Raw genomic sequence first — 13,764 nt, 5'->3', positions numbered from 1 at the left:
TTGTTTCAGGTTTTAGAACTTAAAAAAATGCTGTAGATGCCTTGTTCTTCAGTTATTTCCCTTCAGGATCGCCACAGCTGCCTGTGTACAGCATCCTCATAAAATCATGAACAACATTTTTGTCTTCATCTTTTTCCATCCCCAACATTCTTGGTCCAGAACTGCCTCTCCTCGCCTGTCCTTCTGATATACTAATATCTGACCTCATTCCTAATGACTTCCAACTCGGCTTTCTCGACCTCTAAACCATGTGTCATGGTACTGACTGTCCTGTAAAGCTTCCATTGACTCTAGCTGCAACTCTGACGTCACAGTCGTCTCCGTATGTTTCTTGTCTGACCAACAGAACGATCAGTCGTATATTCAAAATGCAAGCTGGTTTTATTGAGATAATTTATTTTATTAACTAGTGACTTGCTTATGACACTTACTCCCAGTCACCTGGAATGTTTCATCCATCACAAGATCAGGACCAGAAAAAAAGGAAAAGACATAGAAACAGCGTTTAAGTGTATGAATAAGATTCAGGTGATCACTGTGGCGAGGAACAGTCCACAATCTGAGATGGCACTGAAGAAACAACTGTCTGAGGTTTGTGATACAGAGAGAGGGAACTTCAATGGCAGGTCCTTAGAATCCAGATGGTCCTGTAGCTGTTGTAAGAAGCAAAGAAGATGAATGTGAGGGACATCTGGAGGAGCAGAGTTAAACTGTGAAGTTATCTGTGAAGAGTCAATGACCATTAACATAATGATTCTTCACCTTCAAAAAGAAGAAAGACAAGATTTAAAAAAAGCTGCCCCATACACGTGCTGCATTTGTATCAGTACATATCAGTTTCAGTTAAAATAAGTCTAAAATCATCTGCAGAGAGTAGAGTAAAAAATAATACTTTCTTGATTTGTTGAAGCACAGAATACGTCTCTCTCAAATGTGTCTGATGTTCCAAGTTAGATTCTAACCATTTCTATTATGCTATTATAGACTGAGTCTGAGCAGAGGACAGGTGACTGCTGCAGCCTCACGACACCAGCATACCTGATTCAAGAGCTAGCCAAGGCTCCCATGGGCGATGGTAGACCTCTGTGTTCTCCTGCTGTGACACAGCACGTCATGAAGTGGATTGAACCAGGCCATAGTACCTTTGAAGAAAGCCTCTGCGTGAATATCTTCGTTTTGGTTTTTGTCGCGCTACTGTGGCAGATCACTCTGCTTGTTTCCACACGAGACACACACACAATGGTTTTAGTCTTTATTTAGAATTCAGGTGCACAAAGAGGGCACACACTTCAGCTGATGGCTGTCAAACTCACTAACTTTCTAAAACCAATCTGAAATCTTTCTGAAACCAATCTTTAATTACTGCTTGAAACCATTGGCTCCTTTGACCTTAGCTGTTATATGATCTGTCGCAGTACATTATGGAACTATACGACGGCCATTGATTAAAAAAAAAATACTGATACGGACAATACTGACAAAAAACAGTTACAATCACTTGTTCTTTAAATGTGCTGCTGCCTAGATGAATGTTTGAGGTGAGATGCATTCAGGATGGTAAAAAACATTGTGTGCTTGTGTTTGTTGCAAGAGTTTGAGGGGAAAACAAGTGGGCACTCGTGATCTCAAGAATTGTGGTTTCAACAGCATCCTCTCATGTGAAAGGCTGTAACACTGAAAAAAATATCCAGTCAGAAATACAATCAAAAAACCCAATCTTAAGGAAATTAGAGGCTAGTGGGGTGCGCAGGACAAGCGGGTGGAGTGCGGCGAGGCCAGAGTGATGAGGTCAGCATCAATGAGAGAAGCCTCAGCAGAGACAAACTACTATGCAAATTGTGCTGGCGAGAGCGGCTCGGAGCAAGAGTTCACGAAAGACAGCCAGTCTGCAAGAAATGACAGACGTGGCCGGAGGATAGCAGCGTTTGAGAGAGACAACCCCAGAGAGAGTGTGAACCCACTGCCCCGACTCAGCCGCCGCCTCCTCCCTCCCCGCGTGCTTCGCCATGGTTACCAGACAGGGCTCCTGAAGCAGCCAGTTAATGTGTTTTTCAATGGCGGGGAGCGAGCTGGGTACTAATGTGTCTCGGTCTGTCTCCTGCACAATCAATGTCAACTGTCCTGGGATGCGCAAACACATGGCAGCCCACGGCGAGGAGAGCACAGCCGCGGAACAGGACCAGCATCTGAGAAGAGTCAGGGCATCACCAGACATGCAGTGGCAATAAAAGTAATGTAGAAACATTCATGAAATTCTACAAAAAATACTGTAGCAGAATTGCAAACACCACATCTGGTTCAACATCAGGTTCCAAAAAGAGCGATCCACCCATTTGTTGCACCTTACCACCATCCATCGCAGATTTCTTTGTTCTAATAACGCAGGATGTTCAAATTTGACATTCTTTATTATTTTCACATGTAAAGAATATAACGTCAAAGTAAATTGAAGTAGAATGTACGAGTAGTATAAGATATAGAAGTCAGAGGAGGGTGAAGACGCGCTCACTTCAGCACCTGCAGAGGAGCTGGTTACCGTACTTGCCTTGCGTGGCTTCATCTTTAAGACAAACGCATGCTACTGGCAGGATCAACCAGGTAGACTTGTATCGATCTTTAAAACCCTGCAGGTGTTCCTAGGGCCAGAATGAGCCAGCGAGGAGTTCATCTGAAGCATTGTTGTCGGTCTCCAGTGATTTCATCGGGGTCAAAGCCCTGAGCTGCTTCTTTAATCAAGTTGCGTTGACTTTGAAGCACAAAGTCAGCCCGGAGGCTCCGCCCCCTTTAGAGACATGTAGCTTTGATGAATTTCAGTGACAGATGCTCGATTCGCTGGACGACAAACATGCACTTCTTTGTTCCCAAGGACCTCACCTGTGACCTTCACATCATCACAGGTTAAGGGTCTCAGGGACAATTGAGCACACAGAGGAGCAGACGTTCAGCTTACTGGTTCACTGGAAGATCTCCAAGAGCACTGAAGATTGAAGTGAAATCTGTTTCAAAAAAGTTGGTAAAGTTAGCAAACTGAATCAAAAATCCCCAACTCAACAAAAAACCGAAACATCAGTAAAAATGAATTCTGTTATTGCATGTTAAATTGTATTTAAAAATCACCAGGTTTTAAATAAATATTAACATGATAGTCAGTCTAACAATGATTCATAAATATTAGTTCTGAAATACAATAAGTAATAATCCTTGCTGATATTTTCAATTTAAAAATGACAAAAAATGAATTTAAGAAATATTTGCTTGATAATAATTCTAATAACAGGATCACATCAGTGATTATAATGTCACACTACGTAAGTAAAAATGAACGTATGTATGAATTAGGATGAAATACACCTGAATACGGTGACACAATGGTGCGTCTGGAGGTTTACCTTTATTCCGCAGCCTGCAGAACCGGACCGCAACACTGCAACAAAAGCCAAGAGTTAATACAGACGAGAATCTTATATTTGCTGCGTATTCTGCCTATGAAGGCATTGAAGCGCCACCTGCTGGCAGACAGGCAACATTTCCATAAACATATTGAAGCTGAAAACGTATATTTACAATTAGCCTGGCAACATGAACCGCTCACTGAGTTCACAGACACAACCGCTGCTCCTGCTGTCGCCGAGCACCATCATCTCATATTTCCTCGGATCTCCCAGGATTATGCAATCTCTCCCCCGTGACAAAGATGTTCAGCTTTGAGTGACGAGCTGTTACAGATCAAGCAAACGTCGATCTTGTCCGTCACTGAGTGTGACACGCGGGTCCAGACAACTGAGAGAATGCCAGAACTTGCTGCGACTTCACACACAAACACCGTTTCTCTGCCTTTGTGTGAAAGTCGACTGCTTGTTCTTTGTCTCTCAAATGTTCTGCGTCCCACTTTATCAACTCCACAGCTGTTTCCACACAACCGCAGGCGAGTCGAAGCAGGGAATTGAATATTTGACAGAAAAATTGAACCGACTGTGAAGGTATAAGGGACGGAAAACGTTTGGGTGGTCAATCAATTAGCTTGTCTGGGCAAGTGAGCCGCCTCATTTCGGTGAATCAGATCTCACCAAAAACAATTGCAGGTACGGCATAACACAGACACAAACACACACACGCACGCGCGCACACACACACGAGAAACATCAAAAGACGATTACTTATTGATCCGTTTTCCCACCGCAGAGAAAAATCAGCCACAATTAATCCGGAGTTAACGAAGATAACATACTCTGCCTTGTCTTCATCCTGTCGGAGCGCTGCGAGCAGAAAATCTATCCTCCCCACACACAAACCCTCCATCCCTCGCTCTCCTTTTTGTGTCTCTTCTCTTCTTCTATCCCTCGCTCGAGCGCTGTCCCTGGCTCTGGTGTGTGCCAAGTCACAACACCAATTCTCCTGGCAATTAGAGTCCAGAGCAGCCAACGTCTATCAGGCAGGTGAGACACACAGACTTCATCATTGATTTCATTATCTGCTGCTGCACCCACACCCAAGCTTCAACCCCCACAGCCACCAGCCTCCATCTATGACCTCCTACGTTCATAAATCTATGTCACCTACATACAAACTCATGCACACAGACACTTATGCAAGCAAGCCGTAGCTATGTCTTCATTTGCCTCAGTACGCAGTCAGTGCCCGCCTCCCGACGCGCCGTCAAAGTCCTCTCATACTCCAGTCTCTCCCTTTTTAGTGTCCCCCACTGCTTTTGAACACTCCTCGGCAACAATGACTTACTATTTGCACACTCAGACTCAAGTCAGACTCCACGTTTGTATCTAACATTTTTTCAGTCCCAGACTGTGAGTCGACTGAGATGGAGTCAGCTCAGGTATGTGTCATGGCGGCACTCCTCTGTTGTCGATTACCAGCCTTCCATAACTGAGTGTCAAGGCTGATGCATCAATCCATACGCTGAGTATTGATATAGCAGCCTGGTCACATTGATCAAGCCTTGTCCAGCGCACCAGAGCACAGTAAGCAGGTAGGTACCGACCCGGCACACATGCAGGCATGGGTGTCTCAGTTGGAAATGAAATGAGCGAGAAAACAACACAGAGACAAAAGAAATCCTCTTTATCTTAGTCTGTGATCACTCCTGATGGAAACATGCACTTTCATGGCTCCACATAAAGGAGTGAAGTGCCTAACATTTTCAGGCCTTTCAGGAGGAACTACAGCAAAATATTTAGGTGCCACCAATGTCGTGGTGGTGGGATTGGCAGAGGGTGGAGACCAGAATGTAGATGCAACCTAAAGCTTTAAGTTTCTTTCATAGATGGCCAAAATAAGCAAAGGGGTTACACACATACAGTATCCCAAACCTCCGAGCCCATTGGCTACTATAGTCAAATGATGGCACCACAAGACAAAGAGCAACATCAAGGGTGATTGGGAGGAGCGCAGTTTTGAATATCAAAATAGCGGTTCTGTTGTCATGCTCAAGTACATCGCTGTGACTGAATGTGTAGAACTATTTACAGCATCCAAAGTCAGAGGGAGCTTCAGCAGGGAACCTTTCTCAGAACAATAAGGAGTCGCCACATGAGAGAAAAGTCAGATGGTCATCATTTATGTCTCGCTACATTCAACAGGAACACCACAGAAAAAGCATCAAGTGATTGTCCCAAATCCAGGAGCTAGCTCTCAGTCTGGTTTCAGTTTCATGGCAAAAAAAATCAGCTTTTTCTTCAGCTTGAATTATACGGTCTGCAAAATGTGTATTATCTGTGTCCCTTTCTAAGAATGAGAGGAAGAGTTTTGGATCTCAATCTGATTTGTACAGACTCATTCATGGCATACAGAGCTCTCTCTTGAGTGCTCCAACTACGAGCATGACTTGTTTCTTTGTGTGCGTACTGAAAAAGAGCAGTGCTCGGCAGAGATTGCTGATATCTGCTTTTTCCCTCCTCTCTGCAACGCAATGCGGATACTCGGTGTCTCAGCCACTAGCCAGACACACACAGGGACAGGGGGTGGGGGGGTGCAGCAATGTGGGAAGGGGGTTGGCTGGGGCCGCAGGGAGAAGAAAGAGGCGGAGGCGGTGAGCAAGTTCACATACACCCTGTTTCTTCAGGACGGAGAGAGGCTGAGGGCACTGTCGGTATCTGCTATGACGACCGCACAGCAGACTACCACGTTCGATCAGTTCGAATGAAAGTTTGTTAAGGCGAAGGATGAAGTTTTTCTTGTCATGCATCAGGTTCTCTGCATCAAAAATATGAAAAGCAAATCGCACCACTCAATATCAGCTGTCTCCCCAGTCCTCAATGGATCTTGCTCAATCACATAGGAGCCAAGACAGTCAATAGAGAACGGGGGTGTTAAGGATATTAAATATCCTTTTACTGACCATGTACCTATTGAAAGAGCCTTTTTATTAACATGAAAACTGTTTACTGAAACACACCTCTAAACGTCATGAAATGTCAATGAAAATCAAGACTACATTTAAAGTGATGTTTTGAGGTGACAACATCCTAAAGTTAAAGAGACCAAGTGCTTTCGTATGTGATCTGAAATGTAGTTTCTGGAGTTCTCCACTGAACACGTCCTTCGAGAAGTTAAGTAAAATGAAAAATAAGCAGTAGATAGAACTCAATTGCCTGTGAGTCTTCTCTTAAGAAGTCAGTCCACTGTCTCTGGAGTCACTTACCATTTATAGAAGCGTGGAGGTCGATCCAGCGACGTTCAGGTGACACCGCAAGGAAAGCTAGAAGGTTGTACAGTTATCTCCAGGCTGTTTATTATGCGAAACCATACAACCAACTACCTCACTCCGCAGAGCACCAAAGCAGGTCGGACACTGTCTCTAGGTCTGTCAGTCTCAGTCTGTCATTTATAGTCGTCATCAGACATCAGACATGATGACGAAGTTGACTTTTAATGACCCAGACAATTGCTGGACTCTGAAAGAAAAGTGTTTTTGCTTCTGAACCTGGGCTATTGTTGGATAGGCTCATCTGCACTTTCTTCCTGTTGTGAACTTGTCTCCCTCTTGTGGGTATTCTCAGAACACCGATCCCCACTCCCCCCTCCTCCCACCAGAGCCTGTGGTAGACCTTTGCTGTCTCTAAATACAAAGAGAGGCACTTAACCTGCACTTGCTGACTGTGGGCGTCAGCCTGACCTACTTTTGCACTCAAGGCTGGTGAAATCTTCAACATCCTTGAAGACTGAGTTCAGAGCTTCATTGTCATTCTGAGGTGAAAGTCAAACTTGTAGAATTTTCATAGTGTTAAGAAACACATTACCTGCCAAACTGTCAGGATTTAATAAGATGATGGAATAATAATATCAATCAACATTCATCACGTGCACAAGCATAAGTTACTTTAGCAGCATCTACAAGCCAGGAGTTTGTGTTTCATTGGCTCCATTTTCAGTTTGTATTTTTTGCTTCTTCGTACATCTAAACTTTCTGCTGAAGACTGTGCAGGTTTTCATTGTCGAGCATCAGTATTTACACTCCTCTTGCTACGCAGAGCGGGAACACATCTTATTCCATCAGTTTCTTAACATTCTTCTGTGTTTAGTGTGAAATATTCATGTGATCGTTGAACAGCGCTTTTTAAGCCGTGCTATTTTCTGCTGTGATGCTTTCAGATGGGAAGAGTTTAAGAACGACAAAACGCCAGGCTGATTATGACAGCCGGATGGCGATGATGGTTATGAGTAAGTCAAGAACCAGGCCACTAAAGAAAGCGGAGTATTGGTATATTGGCATTATGAATTCATCATTCAAACAAAATGCCCATTAGGGGCTTTTTCACGCTGCAGATTTTTACCTTGGGGTGAGTCCAGTTCGCCCCCTGCTGTGCAGCCTCACACCTCTGCACCTCAGGCGATGTGCTTTAATTTCTTTTCAGCTGGGGTCACTATGCGAAAAATAGCTTGTTAGTGACCCATGATGACGCACATCTCAAGGAAGTTGTCATAAGCCGAATGACAGGACTAAGATCTCGGACCTATAAACATATTTTTATCAGTGAAGTACAGATCAAGAGGTCAAAAATGATCAATGAATAGTCTTGGTAATCTTCAGTAACTTCAGAAAAATCGCTGCTCTCCTCATGAAGACGCAGCTGCAGGATCACAGCAGTGAAAATAGTTAGAGCCCAAGATTATTTATTTAAGTAAATCTGTCTGTTAGGGAACTAACTGTAGAGATAAGAAATTCAATGTTTCATGTCTCTGGTAGAAGCCGCTGGTGTCTGACAGACTGCTCTGCCAGTTTTATTTAGGGGTTAAATTGAGCCGTCTGTCTGCTGTATCTCTCTCTCTCTCTCTCTCTCTCTCTCTCTCTCTCTCTCTCTCACTCTATATATATATATATATTCGACCAATGTAATTATCAAATGTTCCCTATATTAAAAATGAGTTCACAACTATGATCGTGAACCAAAGACCACCACACTCTGCACAACTGTCGCACGCTGGTGTTGGCTGCGGACCCTGTGGAGCTGGACAGCGTGTCGCGGTCTTGTCATGTTCATGTATGCCGAACCAATGTTGCGATTGCGCTGTGTGTTTATGGAATTTATCGTGAGATTGTCATGAATTGTCATCTTGTTGTCTCCAGTTGGTCTAGGGCAGCCAATATTTTGTTTTTCATAATTTTGTCTGTTTCAAGGCCTTGTTGTTTGTTGATTTCTTACAAGCCACTGAGAAAGAGACTGAAGAATGCTGAAACACTCGTGAACAAGACTATTCAGAGTGGTTTACTAGGATACTGAAAGATGTATGAAATTAGCAATGTGCATGCAACAGTGAGTAAATGTAATTGATAGTCCATTTGATGTTTTGATTTGATGATCGATTGATCATCTGTGACATGTATGTGGTCGATGTGACGTGTGTTGTGTAATGTCCATTCCCCCTTTCCAAGCCACTGCGTGGCAGCAACATTTCTGCTGTGGAACTTCATCAGTCTGTGATGTAGGGTTTCATCCTGATACACTTGCAATAAAAAATACAACACAACAAACTTAATAAACCTTGTAGACAACAAGTACTTGACAGAGTAAGGTGAAGTTTTGAGCCTCACAGCAGAAAACAAAAAGAAGACTGGAAGTTCATCAGCATGTAATGCTACACAATACCCTACCGCACAAGCTCGACAGTAAGAAGCCAGAGCTAATAACCCTTAAAATATTATATATAACTTAATTCATTTCACTGGGTTAGATGATCAGCCTTTGTCAGTTTAAGAAGAAAGCAGCTTCCCCCGAATGCTCTGTCTCAGTTACGTGCTACCCTTTTGAAAATATTTCGTGACGACCACCCGACTAATGTAATACACATTGAATTAAATGTTTTAAACTTGTCCATATGACAGAATAGTTACAAATTTTACAAGATGGCTGACTCACTCGGGATGCTCCGTTTATATTGAATGACCAACATGGACTACAAGGAACTACAAACATGGATGCTCTCAATTTCTGATTCCCTCAACTGCTGATCAATTGGTTCACTTCTGCTTTGTGCATGACCAGACTCGTCCCACTAGGTGTGCCTGCAACCCTGCACCTTTTTTAAATGGCTATCTTGGTGAATGACAGAGTCTGTGGGATTAGCTCATGTGAGATCAACCCAACAATCCTTCATGCAGTTCCTGGGTCAATCTACCATGGAAGTGCCAGATCTGCTTCAAACTAGTGAGGTGACAGACTTTTCACCTGCTCCACTCTGAAAGTTAAGTGGGAAGAAGTATCTGAGACAGCAAAGTGGCGGTCAAATGGGAGAACTCTCCAGTTAACTGCCACAGTAGCTTGAACCCTTTCTTGCAAAGTGTCCACTACTGAGGGCAGACATTCAAAAGTGTTTTTCACCTCTCAGCATTCATATGAAAGTTGTGCATTAGCCATGTCAACCTTATGCAAAATATATGATGTCAAACAAAATGGCCAATGAAGAAGAAGAGGTACAGCACAATATCTTCTCAATCCTCTATTCTTAGTGAAAAAAAGATATTAGCGAGATCTTTTTTCATGCCTCAAATAGTAACACTATGTGGGTTGGTTATTGTACAGCTCAGGCAAAGACATCAACTGACTGAGAAGCATAAATGTCACTCTCCAGTTAACCATCATCTATCATGATAAATTAGTTAGAAAAACATCAAAAGCTCAAATTCAAACCACAAATAAAACTACAGATTAGCACCACAATATAAGGCCTGTTACAGAATCTTTGTTCAAGTTCAATTAAGAGTTAAAATTCAGACCGATCAGTCGACTCACCCTCCTTTTATTCCACATCAGACTTCAAAATTGACCACATCTTTCACTTGGTTCCACTCTTCTGCCCTGGTTTTATTCCCCTTACAAAGCAATTCGCAGTCAGATCACGCGCGACTGCGGCTTGGTTGTGCCAGTGCCGGCGCTTTGCCAAGAGACACAGCGTGCCTGTGTGCCAACGTGAGTCTGGTGGAAAGTCCCCTGCCTCCAAATGCACCAGCACCAGAATAGTGTGACCACAGTTTGTCACAATTCTATTTAACATCCAGATTAACCATGACGTCAGGAATTTCATCAATTTTGGGAATGTGCTTTGAGCAATTTTTGGACGGAACAAATCTAGAGATAGCCGTCCATGACGACAGAATTTTTGACAAATGCAAAACTAAGTAATTTCATCCGCAACCTTCAAACTCACAGTGCAAGAGTGCTCCCTCACAGTCGTCATTACTACAAGAAGCATGATCCTCCTCCCTGCCACTCACAACTCCTCTGAGGGCACCTGGTGTCGTGCCTCACAGAAAACACTTTCATGAGAACAGTGAAAAGATAATTCATGATCTGCATTGTCCTTCTTGGACCTCAGGCTCAAGTTTGGGTGGTGTATCTCTTCTCCTCAACAACAAAGTCAACATCTTTCACTCCTATTTTTACATATATATTTGTTTTTTTTACAGGAGTCCATATCAAAATATTGTTTTTAATGGAAGAAAATCTCAACAACAATACCAATATTGTTACAAATACTATTCCTCTCATGGACTGTACTCATATTTGAAAGATCAATCATAATGTTCAGACCTGGGAAAGGTCTTTACACTATTTTGTTTTTGTAATACAAACAACAACAAAATCCAGTGGGTGCATTCACGATAACAATTTTAGATTCCCTGCAATTGATAAACAAGGGTGAGGATTTTCCACAATCTGAAGCAGTGACAAAGAGAGTGACGCCCAAACAATGTGGGGGACTGAAAAAAAAAAATCTGCCCGGTGACAGTGAAAAAACTGTTGTCCACAGCTGTTACTGGCCTCCATGATGGCCCAGCTCTGATGACTTCCTTGGTTGAGTGTAGAAAATGTATATTTAACATTTTATCCATTCATTTATGGTCTTGTCTCAGATATCACATTCAAATATGACGGGTGTTTCACTAAAGTCTGTATTTAAAGCAAATGGTTTTACGTGTTTCTTTGTATGTTGTATTCTTCCTGTATTCTGAAGAGATCTCAGCTGGGGAGTATCTGGAGTATATCATTCCATGGTCTCTTACTGTGACGATCCAGCTTGCTGTTCCTGTGTTCCTGCTTCACAGCTGAGATTGATTTTGGCGGAACCGCTGAAACAGGCTCCAGCGCTCCCCACAACCATGATAATAAGCTCAGGTTAATTGAAGATGGATCGACTGTAGGGCTGCTGGTTTCAGTGTTTGTTTGTCTGTAAGTAAAATACCTCAAAGTTGGGTAAAAGTATTTCAATGAAACTTTCTGTCCCTGTTGAAGGAACAGGCGATATACATTGCATCCAGAAAGTTTTCACGCTTCACTGTTTCTACATTTTATTATGTTACAGCCGTATTACAAATTGTATTAAACAAATCTTTTGCCCAAAAGTTCCACACTCAATACCTATTTATGACACATTTAGTTGATTGGACATAATTTGGAAAGGCACACACTTGTCTATATCAGGTCCCACTGTTGACAATGCATGTGAGAGTGCAAACACCAAGCATGAAGTCAAAGGAATAGTCTGCAGACCTCCAAGACTGGATTGTCTCGAGGCGCAAATCTGGAGAAAGAACAATTTCAGCTGCTTTAAAGGTTCCAGCGAGCACAGTGGTCTCCATCATCCGTAAATGGAAGAAGTTTGGATCCACTAGAAATTTTCCTAGAGCTGGCCGGCCATCTAAACTCAGCGTTCGGGGGAGAAGGGCATTAGTCAGGGAGGTGGCCAAGAACCTGGCTGTCACTCAGATCCAGTGTTCCTCTGTGGAGAGACGAGAACCTTCCAGAAGGACAATCATCCCTGCAGCACTCCATCAATCACGCTTCTTTGGAAAGGTCAGACGAAAGTCACTCCTTAGTAAAAAAGAACATGGCAACACGTCTAGAGTTACCAAAAAGGCATCTGAAGGACTCTCAGACCATGGGAAACAAAGTCCTGTGGTCTGATGAGACAAAGATTGAACTGTTTGGTGTGAATCAATCCCTACAGTGAAGCATGGTGGCGGCAGCATCGTGCTATGGGAATGTTTTTCAGCAGCAGGAACTGGCAGACTAGTCAGGATAGAGGGAAAGATGTATGCAGCAATGTATATAGACATCCAGGTTAAAAACCTGCTCCAAAGTGCTCTTGACTTCAGATTGGGGCGACAGTTCACTTTTCAGCAGGACAACAATCCGAAGCATAAAGTCAAGATCTGGATGGAGTGGCTTCAGAACCACTCTGTGGATGTCCTGAGTCCAGGCTTAAATCCAATTGAAGATCTCTGAACGTTCTGAAAATAGGTGTGTTCAGGCATCTCCCATCCAACCTGATGGAGCTTGAGAAGTTCTGCCAAGAAGGATGGGTGAAACTGCCTCAAAATAGCAGTGCTAAGCTTGTGGCATCATATTCAAAAAGACTTGAGGGGATGTCATTACTGCCAAAGGCGGCTCAACAAAGTAACACAAAAGTAAGCCAAGGCTGTGAAAATTAGTCAAAATCTCCCAAAAATTTCTTTCACATTGTCATAATGGGGCAATGTGTGTAGAATTCTTAGGCAAGAGATGAATTTAATGCAATTTGTAATAAGGCTGTAACATAATAAAATGTGGAACCAGTGAAGTGTCGTGAATTCTTTCTGGGCGCCCTGTAATTTTGGTGGTGTTCAGGATTACCACCATTTAACTTCAGCTCTCCTGCCTGCTCCTGTCAAAGCCATACCAATGTCCTACAATTTGAAACGACGATTTTACATGACGTTTACCACCGGTCATGGCAAATGGACTGGTTATGAACCAGAAGTGCTTTAAGGCAGACTTTGTAGCTGTGATGCCAACATCTTTGTGGTGCAGTTTGTCCAGTCACACTGTCATTCAACAAACATCCAATCACTCAGTTTACAAGTTTAACTCCTCTAAACACAAACCTCCTCTCCTCTTATTTACCAAGAGAGGACTGTCACCATGGCAACACTCTACCAAGCAACCTCAATGACTTGGCATGCTGCCCACTGGTTGCTAGGGCACCATCGTCAGTCTTGATTGGATGGAGCGGACCAATTTGTGTTGCGCTGCATACGTACATGAGCGTGCTTTCACAACTCAGCACAGCCTCACGCTAACAACTCTCAGCAGCTTGATGGGCAGCTTTGTGGAATAGACTGCTGATTTCACTGTTGTGTGGCGATGGGGAAGTCATTACTGCTGATTGTTCCAATCAAACGGAGAAAAGGCTGTTTAAGTGAACACTTAGATGAGCTTCAGAGGGTTGGTTCTTTCACAGAAGATTATGCCACTGATGGCAAAGTAGCCTAGT

At 43.1% G+C, this 13,764-nt stretch overlaps 1 long non-coding RNA gene across 1 annotated transcript; it reads right to left on the bottom strand.

Annotated features, from left to right (window-relative positions):
* Positions 1–362: 362 nt before the first annotated feature.
* On the bottom strand, positions 363–2,186 carry LOC128757787 (uncharacterized). Its single transcript, XR_008414401.1, has 2 exons — positions 1,039–2,186; positions 363–653 (listed from the first exon to the last, which is right to left on the bottom strand). It is a non-coding gene; the product is annotated as an uncharacterized LOC128757787 (long non-coding RNA).
* Between the last annotated feature and the right edge of the window lie 11,578 nt (positions 2,187–13,764).

The sequence above is a fragment of the Synchiropus splendidus genome, chromosome 4 (assembly GCF_027744825.2).
Source record: "Synchiropus splendidus isolate RoL2022-P1 chromosome 4, RoL_Sspl_1.0, whole genome shotgun sequence".
Taxonomy (NCBI): domain Eukaryota; kingdom Metazoa; phylum Chordata; class Actinopteri; order Syngnathiformes; family Callionymidae; genus Synchiropus; species Synchiropus splendidus.
The sequence above is the reverse complement of the archived record's forward strand: the minus strand, read 5'-3'. Positions and strand labels throughout refer to the sequence as shown.